Source organism: Muntiacus reevesi, chromosome X (assembly GCF_963930625.1).
Source record: "Muntiacus reevesi chromosome X, mMunRee1.1, whole genome shotgun sequence".
NCBI classification, from domain to species: domain Eukaryota; kingdom Metazoa; phylum Chordata; class Mammalia; order Artiodactyla; family Cervidae; genus Muntiacus; species Muntiacus reevesi.
Window position 1 is genome coordinate 111,726,860 of NC_089271.1, and position 23,237 is coordinate 111,750,096.

Below are 23,237 nucleotides of genomic sequence, written 5' to 3' on the forward strand. Positions count from 1 at the left end.
GTCAGATTCCTTGAAAGGCTAGCGAGCTTTTATCACCATTGAGCAAAGTTACACTTTTAGCCTTTTTAAAGTTGTAATTCTACTTCAGAAGCCTTTTGAAAATTAACCAATATTTTTAAATTCCAGGAAAAAAAGAGCTGAATTCCCCACTATGAAATCACCACAAAGAAATTACTTATTTCAAAACACTTGATTAAACCTTGTTATTCTCTCGAAACATCCCACCCTCGCCTTCTCCCACAGAATCCAAAAGTCTGTTCTGTACATCTGTGTCTTTTTCTGTTTTGCATATAGGGTTATCATTACCATCTTTCTAAATTCCATATATATGTGTTAGTATACTGTATTGGTCTTTATTTTTCTGGTCTGTTATTATGGAAAATATAAAATGCCATGTCTATAAACAGAGAAAGAAAAACTTCTAAAATCCTTACATCAAATCTTGATGCAATATGATTTGTGTAGGCTTTGGAAGTACTCTCTATTTAATCTGATTAGCTTTTATTACTCCAGTTCAGTTAGCTATAGAGTGTTTTATATTTAGAAACTCTGTGAGTGTTATGTGTATAGTAGTGGGATAGGTTGTTTCAATAAGCCACTAAGCTATTCAATTTATATGCTTCTGGTCTAGCTGGGCTTCACATATGATATTATTTACTGTATTCTATGTACATTAGGTAAAATAACAGAGGAAAGAGAAAAAAAAATTTTACTGAGCATTATTAACATAAATTAAAAAATAAACAGCAAATCTCTCAAGGTTTACTAAACATTAAGCCTCTAATCACATTTGTGCCATAAAACACTTACTCCAAGAAAAAAAAAATGCTGTATTTATAACTCAGATAGTAGAAAACATTTCTCTTAGGAAGAAATACAAGTGTAAATTTTATCTGCATAAAAAAGTTCAGATTATTATTTCTCTTCAAAACTTCCACAAAACATTATGTGACAATTTTTACTTAGAAAAGATACATCAGATTTATTTGGACTCATTATTTGCTTTGATCTTTCTTAGTTTTGTCAGCCTGGAGTTGTAGAAAGACCACTGAAGTTGATGTTAGAAGACCTAAGTGTTTTTTTCTGCTCTGACATCTTGTGAGCTTAGGCTCTCGGAATCCCTGATCCTTAATCCAAAAACATGAAGATAAAAGCATCTGTGTCACCTACCTAGGAGTTGTTGCCAGCATCTCTGTTGAAATTTCACTCATCTTTCAGTAGTGAGACCATCACACCTCCCTATAAAGCGGTGGTTCCCATAGCTGCACATCAAATCACCTGAGCAGCTGAATCCATTCCCAGAGATCTTGAATTGACTGGTTTAGTGTGGGGCATGAGTATTGGAACATTCTTAAAGCCCCTCAAGGTAATTTTAATGTACAACCTTTAGAACCACTGCTATAGAGTCTTTTTCAATCCATAGCAGCAGAATTCATCCCTATCTTGATGATAATCTTAACCTAATCAAACTCTAAGTGACTTGCCCAAACAACTGAAATGCTCCCTACCCTCTGCAGAAAATTCTGTCTAGTACCCTCAGGAAATTCACAGGTGATAGGTTACTATCTGAAAAATAGCAATAATAGCTAAAATTTATGTAAGTTACTGCTCCAAGCATTCTACTAGTACTCATGTAGTCTTCACAATAACACTATTATTACCCTATTTTGTTGATGAGAAAACTGGGGCAGAGAAAATGAAGCAAATTGTCCACAATCACATAATATGCAAGTTGCTGGGTTGAGATTTGAACCCAAGCCACTCATGAGGCAATACTGAAGCACAGTGGAGTGACTGCTCACTTTTGTTCCCATTGAATGAGTTATCTGTATAAGGAAAATCACTCTGGTTTGTTCCCACACCTGTTTATGCCTGGTGTATTATTGTATAATTTAGTTAAAATATTATATAACCCCCCAAAAAAAGTATAAAAAGAAAGAGAGAGTTGCTATTTCTATGAAACTGAAATGATTGCTTTAGAAGGTAACTCACTAAAAAAAAAAAAAAAAAAAAAAAAAAAACTGCTGTCAAGTGAAGAGTGGGAGAGGCAAATCTAAAGTATTTGTGAAAAATCATTAAAATCTAGGATTCTGTGCTATGATTGCTTTGTATATTTTTAAAATTTAATTTTACGGTACAGTTTAAAGAAACTGGCACTGCAAATCATTAGTAAAACATTATGAATGTGGTTATGCAAAAGAGGAGGGAAATCACTCAGCTGACCCATATTCAGGGAAAAGAACTTAGACCTGCATCAACATATGGGAAAGTGTATAAACTTACATATTTAAATCCTAACAAAGGATTTCAGGCATGTATATAGCATTTCTTATCATTCTCCAATTTAAACCATTTTAAAATAACTGACCAACCACTAATACACATCATGATGGAGAAAAGTCTAAAGAACTATTACAGAATACTGTTTATTGTTTGGCATTGTGAACTTCTATTTACAAGTCTGTTTCCCTCACCTCATTATGAGTGCCTTGAGAACAGGGATACTGTCTTGTTCATCATTTCATGTTCAGGCCTAAAATAGTGCCTGGCACAGAAGAGAAATTCAATTAATGTAAAAGTTAATGACATTATATGTGTGAAAGTATTTGGAAGCTGGAAAGTCCTGTGGAGCTATAGGCTGTGCTTTGACTGGGCACATACCTCAGTGTCCTGTGGTTTCTCAAGGTATAAATTCAGGAATATAAGCACTTCCAGTATGTTTTTTTCAAGCACTTCCAGTATTAATCAGTAACATTGGTAGAGCTGGGTGTTTAAGCATGAGTCAGATAATCAGACAGACCTAGTTTGGATCCTGGCTTTACAACTTACTAGATGGGTTACCCTGGGCAAGATACCTAACTGATCTGTATCTCAGTTTGTTCATTTGTGAAACTGAGATGATTATAAAAATACCTATCAATTGAGTGTTGATATAGAAATATAGGGCTTTCCAGGTGGTGCTAGTAGTAAAGAACCCGCCTGCCAATGCAGGATATGTAAGAAACTCAGGTTTGATCCCTGTGTCAGGAAGATCCCTTGGAGGAGGGAAAGCAACTGACTCCAGTATTCTTGCCTAGAGAATCCATGGACAGAGGAGCCTGGAGGACTACAGTCTATAGGGTTACAAAGAGTTGGACATGACTGAAGTGACTTAGCACAGCACCACACACATAGAAATACAAAACATGTAAATGTCTATCAATCGAGTGTTTATATAATAAGCACTAAGCTACATTGTTAGATTTTTTAAAAAGGAGGTAGACAAGAAAATATACTTACAGTATATTCTTATCACTGTAAAAAAATGGAATATCAACACAAGCTTGAATATGCACAAGAAACTTCTAGAAGAATACAAAAGAAACCATTAAAAGTGGCTGTATCTGTGGAGTGGCCCCAGAGAGTAGTAAACATTTGGAGAGGTAAAGGGTTTTGCACAAGAGGGTTGCTAGCAAAAAAATTCTACTGCATTAAAAAATCTGATAAGAAAATCCAGAGCAGTTAGCTTGGGTCAGTATGCTGCTAGAGTTCTAAGATGAGAAAGCAATCCAAGCTAAGCTTTAGAGCAGGGATGTCAAATTCAGAGCACACAGCCTCTTCTCCCTCCAAAGCGAATGAATCAGGATGTTTTTCTCCACTGAGCCTGGGAAAGCCCTCAGGAACATTCTCAAGTCAGTGATCCAGTCATCAACAGACTAGAACTGGCCAAAGGGATGAAAGCTATTTGCCATCCAGAATTAGAGACACAAAATGGGTCGAGAAGATTCTTTAAGGAAAGAATACTTGGCTTACAGTCACTGAGCCTGAAGGGAGAAAAGTTGGTAAGTAAATTAAAAATGGCTTCAAAGAATATAAGAAACTCTTAAATGGAAGATGCTTAGCACTAAAAGATTAGCACTCAGAGTTCCTTCAAGTTCTTCTAATAAAACCAAAGAGTTATAGCCCCTTTCCTATCTGAAATTAAAATCTCCACAGGAATAGCCATTACAATGAACATTTCCACTCATTAAGTTGGTGTCACTTTAACACTTTGACAATCAACACATTTTCATGTAAACAGTAATTGCTTTGTCCTCACCATCTTATGGGTTAAGTAGTGCAAATTATTCGATTCTACTATGTTGATCAACACTTTTGTTTGTTGAACAAGAAGAAGCTTGCCTGGGATCACATAACAGGCCAGTGGTAGAAATGAAGTAGGATCCAGGTTTCCTGACAATCAAATGGGGTCTCTCCCCCTGAATGTCAACTTAAGGGAAGGTGGGTTGATTGGCGAGCCATCTAGGGGGGCAAAGAATGAATGGTATGTAGGTTATTATACTAAATGCGATGTATTTTGCATATATAGGCTGATGAATTCTGGGGATCATCTAGACCTGTTATAATAATAATTGTTCAGGCAGCAAGTATGGGCCAGGCACTGTGCTGAGCACTTTGTGTTTATTGCCTCACTGAAGCTTCCTATTGCTCAGGCCCCAAATTGTGGAGTCTCCTCAACTCCATGCTTTTTCTCATACCCCACATCTAGTCTGTCAGAAAATCCTGTCACCCCTGCCATCAAAATGTACCCAGGGTATGCCTACTTTTCACCCTTTCTGATACTATTCCACACCATCTCTTGCTCAAATTAAGGCAACCACTTCCTCACTAGCCTCCCTCCTTCCACTCTTTCCCTGCCCCAGTTTATTCTCAACACAACAGCCAGAGTGATCCTTTAGAAACTCAAATCCCAGTGTGTCCCTACTCTGCTCAAAACTCTGCTATGGCTCCAATTTCACTCGCCCTTAGAATAAAAGCCAAAGTCTTGACAGGAGGCTATAAGGCCTATATGATCTACCAGACTGCCATTTTGTGTGGTTTCCTTCCTCCCTCTGGTCTTTTCACTTGCTGTGCTGTCTTCTCGGGACGCTTTTTTCAAGAAATCTACATGGCCTCTCCCCTCACATCCTCTAGGGTGCTGTGCTGTGCTTAGTCACTCAGTCATGTCCGACTCTTTGAGACCCCATGGACTATAGCCCACCAGGCTCCTCTGTCCAAGGGGATTCTCCAGGCAAGAATACTGGAGTGGGCTGCCCTCCTCCAGGGGATCTTCCCAACCCAGGGATCACACCCAGGTCTCCCACATAGCAGGTGGATTCCATGTCCTCCAAATCTCTGTTCAAATGCTATCTCATCAGAGGAGCCTTTCCTGGTCACTTGAGTTCTTTACATGGCCTTCCTCCCCCAACTCCAATCCTCCTTCCCCTTCCTGCTTTTCTCCCCACAGGACTTACCCCCTATGATATAGTAAATATTTTCTCACATATTTTGTTCATTCTGTGTGTTTCCTTACAAGAATGAAGTTCTGTGAGGAAACTACTCTTGTATATCCAGCACCTAAAACAGTGACAGAGAATACATTCTCAAGCAATATTCCTTAATACAGAAAAGAGTTGTGTAACTTTAAATTATTCCCATTTTACATTGGGATCTCAATAGATGCAGAGAAAGCCTTTGACAAAATTCAACACCCATTTATGATTAAAACTCTCCAGAAAGCAGGAATAGAAGGAACATACCTCAACATAATAAAAGCTATATATGACAAACCCACAGCAAGCATTACCCTCAATGGTGAAAAATTGAAAGCATTTCCCCTGAAATCAGGAACAAGAGAAGGGTGCCCACTCTCACCACTACTATTCAACATAGTTGTGGAAGTTTTGGCCACAGCAATCAGAGCCAAAAAAGAAGTAAAAGGAATCCCGATAGGAAAAGAAGAAGTGAAACTCTCGCTGTTTGCAGATGACATGATCCTCTACATAGAAAACCCTAAAGACTCTTCCAGAAAATTACTAGAGCTAATCAATGAATATAGTAAAGTTGCAGGATATAAAATTAACACACAGAAATCCCTTGCATTCCTATATACTAACAATGAAAAAACAGAAAGAGAAATTAAGGAAACAATACAATTCACCATTGCAACAAAAAGAATAAAATACTTAGGAGTATATCTACCTAAAGAAACGAAAGACCTATACATAGAAAACTATAAAACACTGATGAAAGAAATCAAAGAGGACATAAACAGATGGAGAAACATATGGTGTTCATGGATTGGAAGAATCAATATTGTCAAAATGGCTATACTACCCAAAGCAATCTATAGATTCAATGCAATCCCTATCAAGCTACCAACGGTATTTTTCACAGAACTAGAACAAATAATTTCACAATTTGTATGGAAATACAAAAAACCTCGAATAGCCAAAGTAATCTTGAGAAAGAAGAATGGAACTGGAAGAATCAACCTGCCTGACTTCAGACTCTATTACAAAGCCACAGTCATCAAGACAGTATGGTACTGGCACAAAGACAGAAATATAGATCAATGGAAGAGAATAGAAAGTCCAGAGATAAATACACGAACCTATGGACACCTTATCTTTGACAAAGGAGGCAAGGATATACAATGGAAAAAAGACAACCTCTTTAACAAGTGGTGGTGGGAAAACTGGTCAACCACTTGTAAAAGAATGAAACTAGAACACTTTCTAACACCATACACAAAAATAAACTCAAAATGGATTAAAGATCTAAATATAAGACCAGAAACTATAAAACTCCTAGAGGAGAACACAGGCAAAACACTCTCCGACATGAATCACAGCAGGATCCTCTATGACCCACCTCCCAGAATATTGGAAATAAAAGCAAAAAGAAACAAATGGGACCTAATGAAACTTAAAAACTTTTGCACAACAAAGGAAATTATAAGCAAGGTGAAAAGACAGCCCTCAGATTGGGAGAAAATAATAGCAAATGAGGAAACAGACAAAGGATTAATCTCAAAAATATACAAGCAACTCCTGCAGCTCAATTCCAGAAAAATAAATGACCCAATCAAAAAATGGGCCAAAGAACTAAACAGACATTTCTCCAAAGAAGACATACAGATGGCTAACAAACACATGAAAAGATGCTCAACATCACTCATTATCAGAGAAATGCAAATCAAAACCACATTGAGGTACCATTACATGCCAGTCAGGATGGCTGCTATCCAAAAGTCTACAAGCAATAAATGCTGGAGAGGGTGTGGAGAAAAGGGAACCCTCTTACACTGTTGGTGGGAATGCAAACTAGTACAGCCACTTTGGAGAACAGTGTGGAGATTCCTTAAAAAACTGGAAATAGAACTGCCATATGACCCAACAATACCACTTCTGGGCATACACACTGAGGAAACCAGATCTGAAAGAGACACGTGCACCCCAATGTTCATCACAGCACTGTTTATAATAGCCAGGACATGGAAGCAACCTAGGTGCCCATCAGCAGACGAATGGATAAGGAAGCTGTGGTACATATACACCATGGAATATTACTCAGCTGTTAAAAAGAATTCATTTGAATCAGTTCTAATGAGATGGATGAAACTGGAGCCCATTATACAGAGTGAAGTAAGCCAGAAAGATAAAGAACATTACAGCATACTAACACATATATATGGAATTTAGAAAGATGGTAATGATAACCCTATATGCAAAACAGAAAAAGAGACACAGATGTACAGAACAGACTTTTGGACTCTGTGGGAGAAGGCGAGGGTGGGATGTTTTGAGAGAACAGCGTGTATATTATCTATAGTGAAACAGATCACCAGCCCAGGTGGGATGCATGAGACAAGTGCTCGGGCCTGGTGCACTGGGAAGACCCAGAGGAATTGGGTGGAGAGGGAAGTGGGAGGGGGGATCGGGATGGGGAATACATGTAACTCTATGACTGATTCATGTCAATGTATGACAAAACCCACTGCAATGTTTTGAAGTAATTAGCCTCCAACTAATAAAAATAAATGAAAAAAATAAAAAAAAATTTTTTAAATTAATTATTCCCATTTTACCAATAAGGAAACATAGGGTCACAGAGTTCAAGTGATTTGCTTAGGGTTACTCAGTAAGAGAGGAGTCAGGAGTCAAACACTAGTTTTCTAAACACAACATTCTCTCTCTTTCTCACCTATTGTAATGAAGAGTTAAATCTTTTTAGAAACATTTTGCCATGAGAATCATCAGCTCTAGATGTACTAAAATTTATATGTGGAAAAAAGTATTATAATCTTATCCCCATGTTGTCACAACCTATAAAATACTCTTAACAGTAACAGTTGTATCCTTTCTCAAAATTAAAAAAAAAATCAAAACATATTTGGGATCTTGCATTTGCCAAGAGTAGCTGATGGTCCTTTCAGCTATCTAAATTGAAAATAGACTTACTATAAATTTGATAACAAATGAACTGGAAGAAAAGTGAAACAGAAGTCTTGTGACCCATCAAGACATTACATTAATAATATCATTTATATATTTATAAAATTATGACAAAAAAGTATTATTCTTTTCCCTTTATAAGATTATATTCTTATGCATCATTATTACTCCTTTTAGATTGAGGACAAGAGGAGAAGGGAGTACAAAGGATGAGATGGTTGGATGGCATTACCGACTCAATGGACATGAGTTTGAGCAAACTCCAGGAGACAGTGAAGGACAGGGAAGCCTGTCATGCTGCAGCCCATGGGGGTCACCAAGAGTTAGACATGACTTAGCAGCTGAACAACATTTTATAAGTAATAAAATATTTTTAAAGGGAAAAACTTTATATTTTTTGTACCTTTAATGTCACTTTTTCCTGCTTTTTGAAAAAGGAGCCTTGCATTTTCATTTTGCACTGGGTATTGCAAAAGAAATACACAGAGATAACACTTTTAAAAGCTATTCCCTCTTCTGAGTTTGACAGGAAGCCTGCCCAGTTTTAGAACTGTGCTATCTCCCCTGCCACCTACTCCATTCCCCTGCCATATACACACAGCTAATAAAGTAACTTATCCTTATCTTATGCATCATTTGATCAGGGCCTAGCATTAGCCAGGATCTAATTACCTGATTCATGTTGAAATGCTCTAAATTGATAGTAAACATAGTTTCCATCTCACATAACACATAGGTTTTAATAGGGGTAAAACTGATAACTCTCAAGGGACTTATTCATCTGGATTTCTAGTTCCTAGCACAGATCCTGGCACAGAAGTAACACTTGATAAATATCTGCTAAACTAAGTGCATAATAGAGAATGTCAGGACTCCCTAGCAGGGTGTTAGTGGTGCTATTCTTACTCAGGGTACCTTGGGTGTTTCTTTGCCAGTCCCTCTGAAATGAGGATATGCAGGTCAAAGTAAAATTACTTACTATTGTCTGTGAAGACAGGAACTGCTTGTCTCATTTTCCCTTGGACCTAGAACAGTACCTGGCACTCAACCAACAATTGTGTGATAAATGACTAAGTGGAGTATATGCAGATCCCTGCTCCAAAGGTCTAACCTGGGCTTTTCCGTGCAGATTGGAGCTTAGTGTAGGACATAACTTGGGCTTCTAGTCCAAGAACATCTTACCACAAGTAAGGAATGGCCTTCCTTTAAAAAAAAAAAAAAAAAAGCATGACATGTCCCTGAATTTCAAAGTAAGAGACCCTAGAGAATTCCCATGATGAAAGGGTGGGCTCAACTGTCAGTCCCAAACTCCATCCTTCTTGTTTTAATTTTTCAACAAGGGTCTCTCATTCTTACCATCATTACTACCAGACTCCATCATGAAAACATCAGGCTAAATTCAGACAAGAATCCATTTTGGAGAGCTGAGCAGGATAGGCTATTATTATTCAAGATAAATATAAGCATAGATCAAGTGTTAGTTGTGCAGCTGTTTCCAACTCTTTGCAACTGCACGGACTGTAGCCCATTATGCTCCTCCATCCATGGGGTTAACAAGGCAAGAATACTAAAGTGAGTTGCCATTCCCGTCTCCAGGAGATCTCAAGAGTTTTACTAAATGCCATGAAGATATAAAAATTAAATTAACATAAAAATAAGTATAGTAAATATACAAATAGGGAAAAAACAAGATTTCCTAAGTATAGATATTTAATTCTGAGAATGTCAGTAAACAAATCAACTATTAAAATTATATCTTCCTCTTCACATCAGCAATGAACCTCTTTCCCTTCCAGCAGCATGCCTATCTCTCAGCTTTCATGAGCCACATTGTGAATAAAACCTAAGAGCCTCACCCCAACTTTCACCATCAAAAACGCGCCAAACCCTTGGGTGCTCTCCAGTCCTTTCTAGAGCTAGAGATCAGCTAGATTATTGACTTGGATGCAAAACATTACTACTTTGCAAATCTTTGCTGGATTGTGTGTTTGTCCTAGTTTTAAAGTCCATTCTATCACTCAGATACATTAATTTTGCTAAAGCCCATTAGCTTTTTCCAAAATTCTATAACAGCACTTAAAATATATAGCACTTGAAATACAAATTTATACAGAAAACAGCACATGTATAGAAGTGAGTGGGGATGTCAGAAATAAGATGATTAAGATCATGGTACTTAAGGGGTTCCAAGGTATGATGAAACAAATCACTGTTATGAATCTCCTCTAACATCCAGAGAGAGAGAGAGAGAGAGAGAGAGAGATCTGTGTCTGTGATACTCCATGGCTCACACTTTGTTGCATCTCTCATAGAACCAGCACCTGGCATGTATCTTCAACAATGGAATGTTCTTCAAAAGTCTCATAAGTGATTGGTTGCTGGTCCTTCTACAGAGGAAAAAAAGATCATTTTCTGGTGAGCTTTGTATTCAAGATCTAAATCAGACAAGCTAGATTATTTTTCTTCAAAAAAATGGTTATTATTTACTCTGTTGTAAATAAATACAGAATGTTATGTCATCAAGGAAACATTTTTGGATCCAGGGGTACATAGTAAAAAGCAATACATTAAAAAAAAAACACCCTAAGAAGATATTTGTCCCTCCAAGTATGAAAAATGACTATTTTAACAAAAGCTTATGAAATTCAATTGCTATATGGATGAGACATTTCCATGTCAAGTTCCAGCCAGTTGCCGACATTTCCAATGCAATGTTAACAATTCAGAATATATTGGAATGATTTAATAAATTAATACTGTAGCTTTGAAAAGCTCAACCCCATAATCATTCTCCTTTGGAAACACTTCATTCCATCTTATTTTTATAAGCAGTTTATATGGAAATATGATATGTTGTTCCTGTTAAGAAAACTACTTTAGTAGGCAATAAATGGATTTATTAAATAATTAGCATGCAGATAGAGGAAAGCTATGTGCCTTGCCGAAGAAGATCTAAAATGGTTATTGGGAGCAAAGTGATATTCATATTTTTTAAACTATATCAGAAATTGCAGATGCCAGACACATTCACATTAATAGTACAATTCAGTCATGGATTAGATATGGTGCTAGCATTTTAGTGTGGGAATAATTTCAATAATATAAATGTGAGCAAACCTATGAGGATTTAGAAAGGCCAGATAAGGCGTAAAATATATCCTGGCTGTGGCAGGGTAACAGAGTCATTCTAGGAAAAGGATATATAATGTAGATTATTCGTTACCTAAGAGAAGACATAGTGACACACAGAAGACTCTTACTAATAAAAATGGAGATGATGATACACACATTTATTAAATGCCCAGAGGGTAGCAAGCATGATATTGGAAATATAAAAAGGCCAAGTGGTTCTCTCTCAGCACTACAAGAGAAATATCAGGATGTCCCCAAAGATAGATAAAGCATAAGCCAGTGGGTTTTGTTTTAATAAAAGGTATGGTTGGCAAAGACAATGGAAATTCATGGCCATGTAAGTTAGTGACCAAATTCACTCCTCTGCTATAACCACAGCCAAACTTAATTTTTCTGTCAAAGAAAAGCAAACAAAAAGGAAATCCTGTAGATTTGGGATGACAACCAAGTTATTCTTTGCTTATATTTTCCTTCAGAATAGCTATAATGGAGGAAACATGAAAATATCAATATGACAGTAAGTTGAAATTTTAGAGATGGAGATAATCACATTAAAGTGCTTTACAGGTAGTAAAGTACTATATGAAAGATAGTTATGATTATACTTCAACCTTGCAACTTCCCATACACTTTCAGATTCCTGCTCTGATTTGAGCCACTTGTTTTTGCATATCCACTATTTCCTTTCATAATCAAAATGTGAATCATTCACCAGGTAAACAGAGATTACAAAAAAATAAAGTGACTTGCCTCTGGTTAAGTGAATCTGGGAGTCAAACTCAGATGTACTGATTCCTCGTCCAGAAACACAGCTATCAGAGTTCTGTGTAGTTCTTAATCATTCTCTCTCTTCTCACTGAGGGTGTCACCATTTGCTTAAGATAGAAGCCACCTCATGTGAATATTCTCCGAGAATGTAAACACTAGCTTGAGACACCTTTTTTCTTATGTTCCTCTCACAAGTCATTCTGCCCCCTTGAATTAATTTTTTGCCTTTATTCCAAATAGTCTAACTTCCTTTTCTCACAAGAACAATCACTCAATAACTTTGGTTCAGATTCTGGCTTGAAAATCCAGCATCACTTCAGCCAATACAACAAACAGAAACTAGCTAACTTGTTGAGATGATGTGCAGCTCATGTTTCTTCCCTGAGGATTCAGAGTTGCTCAAGGTAGAAACCAATGCAAATAAAAATGCCTCTAAGAAAAGGAGCTGTTTGGGGAGGGAGGTCAAACGGGAGGGGATATATGTATACCTATGGCTGATTCATGTTGAGGTTTGACGGAAAATAATAAAATCCTGTAAAGCAACTATCCTTCAGAAAAAAGTAAATTAACTTAAAAAAAAAAGACTTGTTGTCTGCCCAAGATTGAGGAAGAAGGTGGTCTTCTCCCTTCCTCACTTTTTCTTTGATTATGAAAATGTAGCCCTATCTTTTCTTGGGGCTGTGCACCCTTGCCTGCCCATTTGAATCTCTCACAAGCTTCCTATGCTAATAAACTTACTCTCACCTAAAAAAAAAAAGAAAAAAAAGGAGCTGTTTGACTTTATCGAGCATATGCCATATTACATAAAACTGTGACTTTAATGATAACAACTGTTAATCAGATCATTCCTTCAAGTAATTTAAATGCATCTAATTCTTCAACTTAAATTTTGCTATTGCCTGATTTGCCAGTTTCTACATTTCACGTTCAATTTAGTACAAAATATTTGCTATATGCAGATAGGAAAAGAGGTAAATTATCATTTCAAGGCTTTTGGATATGCCATTAAAGTTTGGAAATATGCTAATTAACATAAAAGACAATTCCCCGAGTAGCTGAAAGTATGAGGTATAAATATATCTCTTAGCACTGCTGAGAATAAGACCCAGTAAAGCTTCAAGATTTCCCATAGGTTGGTCTTGGCATTCAGAAACATCCTGGGGATGAGCAAGTGACAAGTAGGCCAAAAGTGGAATTTTCTCCTCCTCCACTGAGAGACAGGAAGCTGAACTTCTCAAAAGTTTGTTTATGTTAACAAGTTAAATGTCTATAATAACAAATCTAAATCATTGACCTCCCCCCATTCCTTCTTGCTATTGTTACAAAACTCCATAAAAGACAGCATAGAGAAATGAGATACAAACATAAGTATAGCTTTATCAGATCTTCTAGGGGAAAGTAAAAAAGGAACAGAAGATAAAATGATAGAAAATATGTCTGAACAATGTCTTGTGGTATGAACTATGAAACTATAACAAACACTTCAAAATGCTTGTGTCATAGCTTGACAGATCGTTCAGTTGTTTCCTTGTGCTGCTCAAGGTAAAGATCCTGGCTTCTGTCTCCACGTGGGCTAAATAGCTTTTACTTCCCTCCCAGCTCTCTAACTGTGCCTCTATCCCCAGGTAACCCTCTGACAAAGGTGTGCTTGTGGCCAAAGAGGCTGAGTGATACTGTGAAGCCAACACTTGTCATGAGAAAAGCAATCAGAAGCAAGTTACCCACTATTTAACCAAATTACTATGGTGGAGCAGAGCCTACAGAAAACTGTTCCTCCCTAAGATCTCTTAGAAAGACTCTGGAGGAGATAACATAAGTCTGAAGCAATAAGAGTGGAACCTCAAAAAGACTCTTGGCGCAATTGGATTTCAGAGAAGAAAAAGATCAGGACATGCCAGACTCATCAAGAAAGTCCACATGGAAAACGAAGGTATTGAGTTGTATCTTAAAGGCTGGGTAGGACTTGACTGGGTAGAGAATAACAGTATCCATGGCTTGAAAATGCATTCTGTGCCAGGCACTGACTTAGGTCCATGATATATTGATATATCATCTCACTGACTTCTCCCATAGAGGAGGTTTTATTTCCCCCATGCACAAAACAGAAAACAGGCTCAAGAAGACTGACTTTCCCAAGGTCAGACTGCTAGAAAGTGTCTTCAGGAGAATGGCATAACTTTCAAGGTTTTGCATAGTTGGCCCCTGTTTGCCTCTCCAACCTCATCTCATACCACTCACCTGTTCATTCAACACACTCCAACCATAAATGGACCAGTCTCTTTCATCTCAGGATGTTCACATTTTGTGTTCTCTCTGTTTGCCCAAATCTGCCTTTTTTCCCTGCAAAACTTTTATGAATAGAGCAGATTTTTAAAAGTTACTTATTTAAAAAGGCATTCTCTGAATGCTGATCTCAATTAGTTTCCTGATTAGACTCCCTTACAGACATACTACTCATAGCACTTATCATAGTTTCTATCTAAGTAATTACACACATGTTGTATTAAGTAACAGTTCTCCAGGTCAGCAAACTGAAATTTCAAGTAACAGTTGGTAATGGGGTCTTGAATCTAAATTCTGTAGTCTGGAAACAAGACAAGATATCTATGCTGGAGTCTTGAGGATAATTCCTTCTCCTTAGGGACACGCCAGTCTTTACTCTTATAAGGCTTTCAACTGATTGGATGAGCTCTCCCCCCAAAATACACACACAGTATGGAGGGCATTTTGCTTTGCTCAAAGTGTACCGTGTGAAATGGTAATCACATCTTTAAAAAATAGTTTCAGAGCAATATCTTGACTGGTGTTTAACCAAATAATGATGCACCACAGCCTAGCTAAGCTGACAAAATTAACCATCATACATGTCTATTTAAGGACTATTTTCCCTACTTGACTATAAACTCTAGGAGGGTAGAGACTTGGTCGATTTTTTCACAGCTGTATCAACAGTGCATAGAATGAGTGAAGTGAGTGAGTGAAGTCGCTCAGTCGTGTCCGACTCTTTGCGACCCCATGGACTGTAACCTACCAGGCTCCTCCGTCCATGGAATTTTCCAGGCAAGAGTAACGGAGTGGGTTGCCATTTCCTTCTCCAATAGCAGCTGGCATAAAATATTTGCTCAAAAATTATTTACTTCTGAAAAGAACATCTGCCAGGTCTTAATGGTAGGTTGACCTAGCACTGGCAGAAAATATAAAATAGGAAACAGTAATTAACTACAGGAAAGTAAGCATTTCTAGCCAGTAAGGTTTATTCAGTTTAACCAACAATTATGAACTGGTTTCCCTCAACTCGAAACTATCCTGGGTATACGTGCTGCTTGCTAAGTTGCTTCAGCCATGTCCAAATCTTTGTAACCCTATAGACTGCAGCCCACCAGGTTCTTCTCTCCACGGGATTCTCCAGCCAAGAATACTGAAGTGGGTTGCCATACCCTCCTCCAGGGGATCTTCCTGACCCAGGGATCGAACCCACATCTCTTACGTCTACCTGCACTGGCGAGTCAGTTCTTTACCACAAGCGCCACCTGGGAAGCCCATCCTAGTTATACAGGGGACACCAAAATGAATATAATAGAAGTCATACAAAGGTCACAGTACAAAGGTGCTTGTTGCAGAAGTATTTACAGCATCAAAATTTGAAAACAATCTGTATCTCCAACAGTAGGTAACTGAATGGACAGTTATTGCTGTTGGACTGAGCTTTGATAGCTAGGCTTGAAGAGTTTATGTCCGGTACACATTTTCCACTACTGTTGTTCAGTCGCTCAGTCGTGTCCGACTCTTTGTGACCCCAAGGACTGCAGCATGCCAGGCCTCTCTGTCCTTCACCATATCCTGGAGTTTGCTCAAACTCATGTCCATTGAGTCGATGATGCTGTCCAACCATCTCATTCATCTCATCCCCTTCTCCTCCTGCCTTCAATCTTTCCCAGCATCAGGGTATTTTCCAATGAGTCGGCTCTTTGTATGAGGTGGCCAAAGTATACGGACTGATAATAACTCTTTCATTTATATTCAAAACTGTTATATAAAAAATAAGTGTCATGAAGCAACACCAGATGGAAGTTCTAGTAGACCATTATATCACTGTTCTTTGCTAGCCTGGCTTCACTTACAGAGACAAGATGCTCCAACAAGGTGGCCCCATCTTCAGATATTGAGTATCTACTATATGCCTGTCACTGTTCTAGGTCTTAGAGATACAGTGATGAACAAAACAGGCAAATAACTACGCACTCACGGAGCTTGCAGTCTACAAAGAGTAGACAAATAATAGACATTAATAAGAAAAATAAAGCAGATAATGAAAAGACAAAGTGTCTGGAATGGGCATTAACATATTAGATAGGAACTCCAAGGAAGGCTTCACAGAAGGTGACAATTAAGTAAAAACTTTAAAGAAGTGAGAGAGGAGCTCTTTGTACATCTGGAAGAAGAGAATTCCATGCAGAGGGAACAGCATGTGCAAACACCTGAGATGGGAGTTGTTCTGGCATGTCTGAGTTTGGAGCAGAGTGAGAAACAGGGAGAGCAGCAAGGGATGAGATCAGAGATGCAATGGTAGGGGTAAGGGAGAGACTAGAGAGAGATGCAGTATCATGTGTGAATGTGAGAAAAGACAAATTTGGAGCATGTTTTTTCAAGTATAAGATGTGTAGAGAATATTCAATCCAACTGTAATTTCTATACCTACTAAACACAAAGGAAGACCTTCTCCCTGCAAGCAGTGTATGTAGAGCCTATTCAAATCTGCAAACCTTAGTAATTAGCTGTATAACACTTTAAATCAGACTATAAAACTTGGACAATTCTTGTAGTGAGACATCATTTTAATATCCACACCTAAACATATCCCATCAAAGACCGGCATGCATATCAATCAATGTGATACACCATATTAACAAATTGAAAGATAAAAACCATACAATAGTCTCAGTGGATGCAGAGTAAGCTTTTGACAAAATTCAGCACTCATCTATGGTTTAAAAAAACTCTTCAAAAATGGACATAGAAGGAACCTACCTCAACATAATAAAGGCCATATACAACAAAGCCACAGCAAAGATTATCCTCAATGGTGGAAAACTGAAAGCATCCCTCTAGGATCAGGAATAAGACAAGGGTGCTCACTCTCACCACTATTATTCAACATAGTTTTAGAAGTCCTAACTACAGTGATCAGGAGAGAAAAAGAAATAAGAGGAATCCAGATTGGAAAAAAAAGAAATAAAACTTACTGTTTGCAGTAAGTTTTTGCAGATGAGATGATGCTATACACAGAAAACCCTAAAAGATACTATCACAAAATTACCGGAGCTAATCAGTGAATTTACTAAAGTCAGAAGATACAAAGTCAATATACAGAAATCACTTGCATACATATACCCTAACAACAAAAAATCAGAAAGAGAAATTAAGGAATCAACCCCACTTACCATTGCAACAAAAAGAATGAAATACCTAGGAATAAACCTGCCTGAGGAGACAAAAGAGCTGTATAAGGAAAACTGTAAGACACTGATGAAAGACATCAAAGACGGCATAAACAGATGGAGAGACATTACATGCTCCTGGGTTGGAAGAATCAATACTGTGAAAATTATGGTACTACCAAATGCAATCTACAGATTCAGTGCAATCCCTATCAAATTACCAATGGCATTTTTTGCAGAACTAGAACAAAAAATTTCACAATTTGCAAGAAAGCACAGAAGACCCTAAATGGCCAGGGCAGTCCTGAGAAAGAAGAATGGAGCTGGAGCAATCAACCTTCCTGACTTCAGACTGTACTGGAGGGCTGCAGTCATCAGGACAGTACGGTACTAGCACAAAAACAGAAATATAGACTGATAGAACAAGATAGAAGCCCCAGAGATAAACCCATGCACCTATGGGTGCCTTATCTTTGATGGAGGAGGCAGGAGTCTGCAATGGGGAAGGGATAGTCTCTTCAATGGGTGGTGCTGATAGAACTGGACAGCTATGTGAAAGAATGAAATTAGAACACTTTCTAACACCATATACAAAGATAAACTCAAAATGGATTGAAGATCTAAATGTAAGACCAGAAACTATAAAACTATTAGAGGAAAACATAGACAGAATACTATCTAGAGGATCACAGCAATATCCTCTATGACCCGCCTCCTAGAGTAATGGAAATAAAAAAACAAAAATAAACAAGTGGGAACTAATTAATCTTAAAAGTTTTTGCACAGCAAAGGAAACTATAAATAAGGTGAACATGGACTTCTAGATTGCTTCCATTGCAACCCAGAATAAGAGAAAATAATTGCAAAGGAAACAATTGACGAAGGATAAATTTCTAAAACATATAAGCAGCTCATACAACTCAATACCAGAGAAACAAACAACCCAATAAAAAAAGTGGGCAAAAGACCTAAACAGACATTTCTCCAAAGAAGACAAACAGATGACTAATAAACACATGAAAAGATGCTCAACGTTGCTCATTATTAGAGAAATGCAAATAAAAGTTACAATGAGATATCACCTCAAACCAGTCAGAATGGCCATCATCAAAAAAAATCTACAAACAATAAATCCTGGAGAGGGTGTGGAGAAAAGGGAACCCTCTTGCACTGTTGGTGGGAATGTAAATTGATAACAGCCACTATGGAAGACAGTATGAAGATTCCTTAAAAAAAAAAAAAGCTAGGAATAAAACCACCATATGACCCAGCAATCCCACTACTAGGAATACACCCTGAAAGAAACCACAACTGAAAAAGACACATGCACTGCAATGTTCACTGCAGCTCTATTTACAGTAGCTAGAACATGGAAGCAATCTAGATGTCCATTAACAGGTAAATGGATAAAGAAGCTGTGGTACATATGTACAATGGAATATTACTCAGTCTTAAAAAAGAATGCATTTGAGTCAGTTCTAATGAGGTGAATGAACCTAAAGTCTATTACACAGAATGAAGTAAGTCAGAAAGAGAAAAAAAAATACTGTATATTAACACATATATATGGAATCTAGAAAGATGGTGCTGATGAACCTATTTGCAGTGCAGCAATGGAGATGCAGACATAGAGAACAGACATGGACATGGGGGTAGGGGGAGGAGGGGGAGGGTGGGACAAACGAAGAGAGTAACATGGAAGCATATACACTACAATATGTAAAATAGATAGCCAGCAGGGATTTGCTATATGACTCAGGAAACTCAAACCACGGCTCTGTAACAACCTAGAAAGGTGGGAGGGAAGGTCAAGAGGGAGGAGACATAGGTATACTTACGGCTGATTCATGTTGATGTAAGGCAGAAATCAACGCAATATTGTAAAGCAATTATGCTTCAATTAAAAATAAATCAAATTTTTAAAAAAATTAAATTTTTTAAAAGACTGGCATGCACCTCTTCCTGCCCAAGTGTTGTGAAAGAAATTTAGTTTATCTTTATATTTTCCATAACTGGATCCATTGAAATTGAGAAAGAATATTAATTTGGGTTGCTGCATAAAGTGCTTTAAATATCCAAAATCAAGGAGTTCATAATATAGCCTTACTTCAAATTAAGCTCAATGAGAATACTGGGAATGGATAGTAGAGGCTTCCTGATTCATACATGCTATGAATGTCACCAGAACCACATCACCAGATTTACTCTTCACTTTATGATGATCTATTAATAGCAGGACCTTTAGTTGCCTATGCTTCCCCTTAGATAAATGCAAGTGAAAAAGAGGCCAGTCTTAAACATATATAACTGGGGTGAAAAATCAGCTCCAAGAAAATTATTCTGATTGACTGCTTTCAGAAGTTGAAAATAATACAACCAGTCCACTACACTGCCAATCAAGACACAGTCCTGTTGCACAATTTGGACATTCCAAGTAGTTAAGATAGCCTTCTGAACAAAGGAAAAACATTTTGCATTTGATATCAGAACAAGTAGAATTAATACCAGCCTAAACATTAAGAGTATAAAATTCAGGATAGCAGCTACTTCAGTAGAGGGGTGTAATGACAGGGAAGGACCGTGAAGAGGAAATGAGGGGTGTTTTGATATGATTGATGCATAAATAGGTATATTTCTATGGTCCAAATGCATTGAATTACATGTTTTGACTTGTGCAGCTTCCTTTATTCATGCCTACTTCAACAAGAAGTATACTTAAGTAAATGTCAGACTGGAGAGCAGGGGTAGAACTGTCAAAGTTCTACCTTGAATCATTACAGGAATCAGGAAATGACTGTTCAACAGCTGGCAGAGACAGGTCCAATCCTGCCCTAGGAAACCAGGCAGAGTTCAAAGAAAGCACATCTAGCATGGCCTCAAAAGGAAGCCCTTTCCAGTTTTAGGGGAAGAATGTGAGGCTAAGTGTAGGATGGAAAGAAAAATAGAGAAGAAAAATGTGGATGGCTGGCACCCTAGAACGGGAGGTAAAAATCCTCCCACTGTGGAGGGGTAAGAAAGAAGATAATAAAGCCTTTTTCAGTGATCAATGTAAAAAAAAAAATCAGAAGAAAACAATAGAATGAGAAAGACTAGAGATCTCTTCAAGAAAATTAGAGATTCCAAAGGAACATTTCATGTAAAGCTGGGCACAATAAAGGACAGAAATGGTATGGACCTAACAGAAGCAGAAGATATTAAGAAGAGGAAACAAGAATACACAGAAGTACTATGCAAAAAAGATCTTCATGACCCAGATAACCACGATGGTATGATCATTCACCTAGAGCCAGATATCCTAGAATGCAAAGTCAAGTGGGCCTTAAGAAGCATCACTATGAATAAAACTAGTGGAGGTGATGGAATTCCAGTTGAGCTATTTCAGGTCCTAAAAGATGGTGCTGTTAAAGTGTTGCACTAAATATGACAGCAAATTTGAAAAACTCAGCAGTGGCCATAGAACTGAAAAAGGTCAGCTTTCATTCCAATCCCAAAGAAAGGCAATGTCAAAGAATGTTCAAACTACCACACAATTGTACTCATCTCACACGCTAGTAAAGTAATGCTCAAAATTCTCCAAGCCAGGCTTCAAGAGTATGTAAACGAAGATCTTCCAGATGTTCAAGCTGGATTTAGAAAAGGCAAAGGAACCAGAGATCAAATTGCTGACATTCATTGGATCATAGAAAAAGCAAGAGAATTTCAGAAAAACATCTACTTCTACTTTAATGATTACGCCAAAGCCTCTGACTGTGTAGATCACAACAAACTGTGGAAAATTCTTAGAGAAATGGGAATACCAGAGCCCCTGACCTGCCTCCTAAGAAATCTGTATGCAGGTCAAGAAGCAACAGTTAGAACCGGACATGGAACAAAGGACTGGTTCCAAATTGGGAAAGAAGTATGTCAAAGCTATATATTGTCACCCTGCTTATTTATTTGCACAGTACATCATGTGAAATGCTGGGCTGGATGAAGCACAAGCTGAAATCAAAATTGCCAGCAGAAATATCAATAACCTCAGATACACAGATGATACCACCCTTATGGAAGAAAGTGAAGAGGAACTAAAGAGCCTCTTGATGAAAGTGAAAGAGGAGAGTGAAAAAGTTGGCTTAAAACTCAACATTCAGAAAACGAAGATCATGGCATCCAGTCCCATCATTTCATGGCAAATAGATGGGGAAACAGTGACAGACTTTATTTTCTTGGACTCCAAAATCACTGCAGATGGTGACTGCAGCCATGAAATTAAAACACACTTGCTCCTTGCAAGAAAAGCCATGACCAACCTAGACAGCATATTAAAAAGCAGAGATGTAACTTTGCTGACAAAAGTCCGTCTCGTTAAAGCTATGGTTTATCCAGTAGTCATGTATGGATGTGAGAGTTGAAATAAAAAGAAATCTGAGCACCCAAGAATTGATGCTTTTGAACTGTGATGTTGGAGAAGACTCTTGAGATTTACTTGGACTGAAAGGAGATCCAACCAGTCAATCCTAAAGGAAATCAGTCCTGAATATTCATTGGAAGGACTGAAGCTTCATGCTGAAGCTGAAACTCCAATACTTTGGCCACTTAATTCAAAGAACTGACTCACTGGAAAAGACCCTGATGCTGGGAAAGATTGAAGGCAGGAGGAGAAGGGGGCGACAGAGGATGAAGTGGTTGGATGGCATCACCAACTCGATGGACATGAGTTTGTGCAAGCTCTGGGAGATGGTGATGGACAGGGAGGCCTGGCGTGCTGCAGTCCATGGAGTTGCAAAGAGTCGGATATGACTGAGTGACTGAACTGACTGATGAAGGGGTAGGAATCCTTCCAATATGGCCACTGCCATCCAGCCATGGTGATGGAAGGTAAGAAGCAAGCTCCTTTTCTTGTAAATCTACAGCAACACTTATGTGTCCTTGCAGTATACTTCAAAACAAGCAATCAAAATTCTACCTGAGCAGGGTTTGGCTCTATTTCTGAAGGATTAGGGTCAGTGCTGAAAACAGAACATTTACCTGATATCTCTTTGGCTTAGAATGGATGATACATTCCTCAGCAGAAAATACATTCCAAGTGGTCAGAAGCTGCACATTATGCAGAGCTCAGTGGCACTAAATTAAATACCGCCATTTCTCCAAACTCATAGGCACAAAGGGAAATCTGCTCCACTCCTGGTTTTTTTTTTTGAGAGGCTCAAATATTTCATTAGGGGGAGACGGTGTCCATCACATGGCCTCCTGTCCTGCATAACTACTACATGGTAAACTGCAAGCCTACCTACTTACTCACAAGCCACAAGGTGATCAAATCTCATCACATTCTTGGTGAGAACACACCTAAACCCCCAGCTTCTTGCCATTCATATGCACAACCAACAAATCATTGAACTAAATATGGTATTTGGGTCTATAATTTGAATGCATTTCCCACCTGACCATACATACTCTTTGACTCACTCACCTAGACTTTCCTTCCTCTATTGCCCTCTATATTCCTTAATTTGACTCACTCACCAACTGATTCCTTTAAATTCTTGGGAACATGTTCCCTATTCAATCTATTCTCCTATATCTTCAACCTCTTCAACCTCCCTCCACCTCCTCACCTTAATCAAGACCTGCTTGTCCCATGAGGACATGAAGCTGTAAAAGG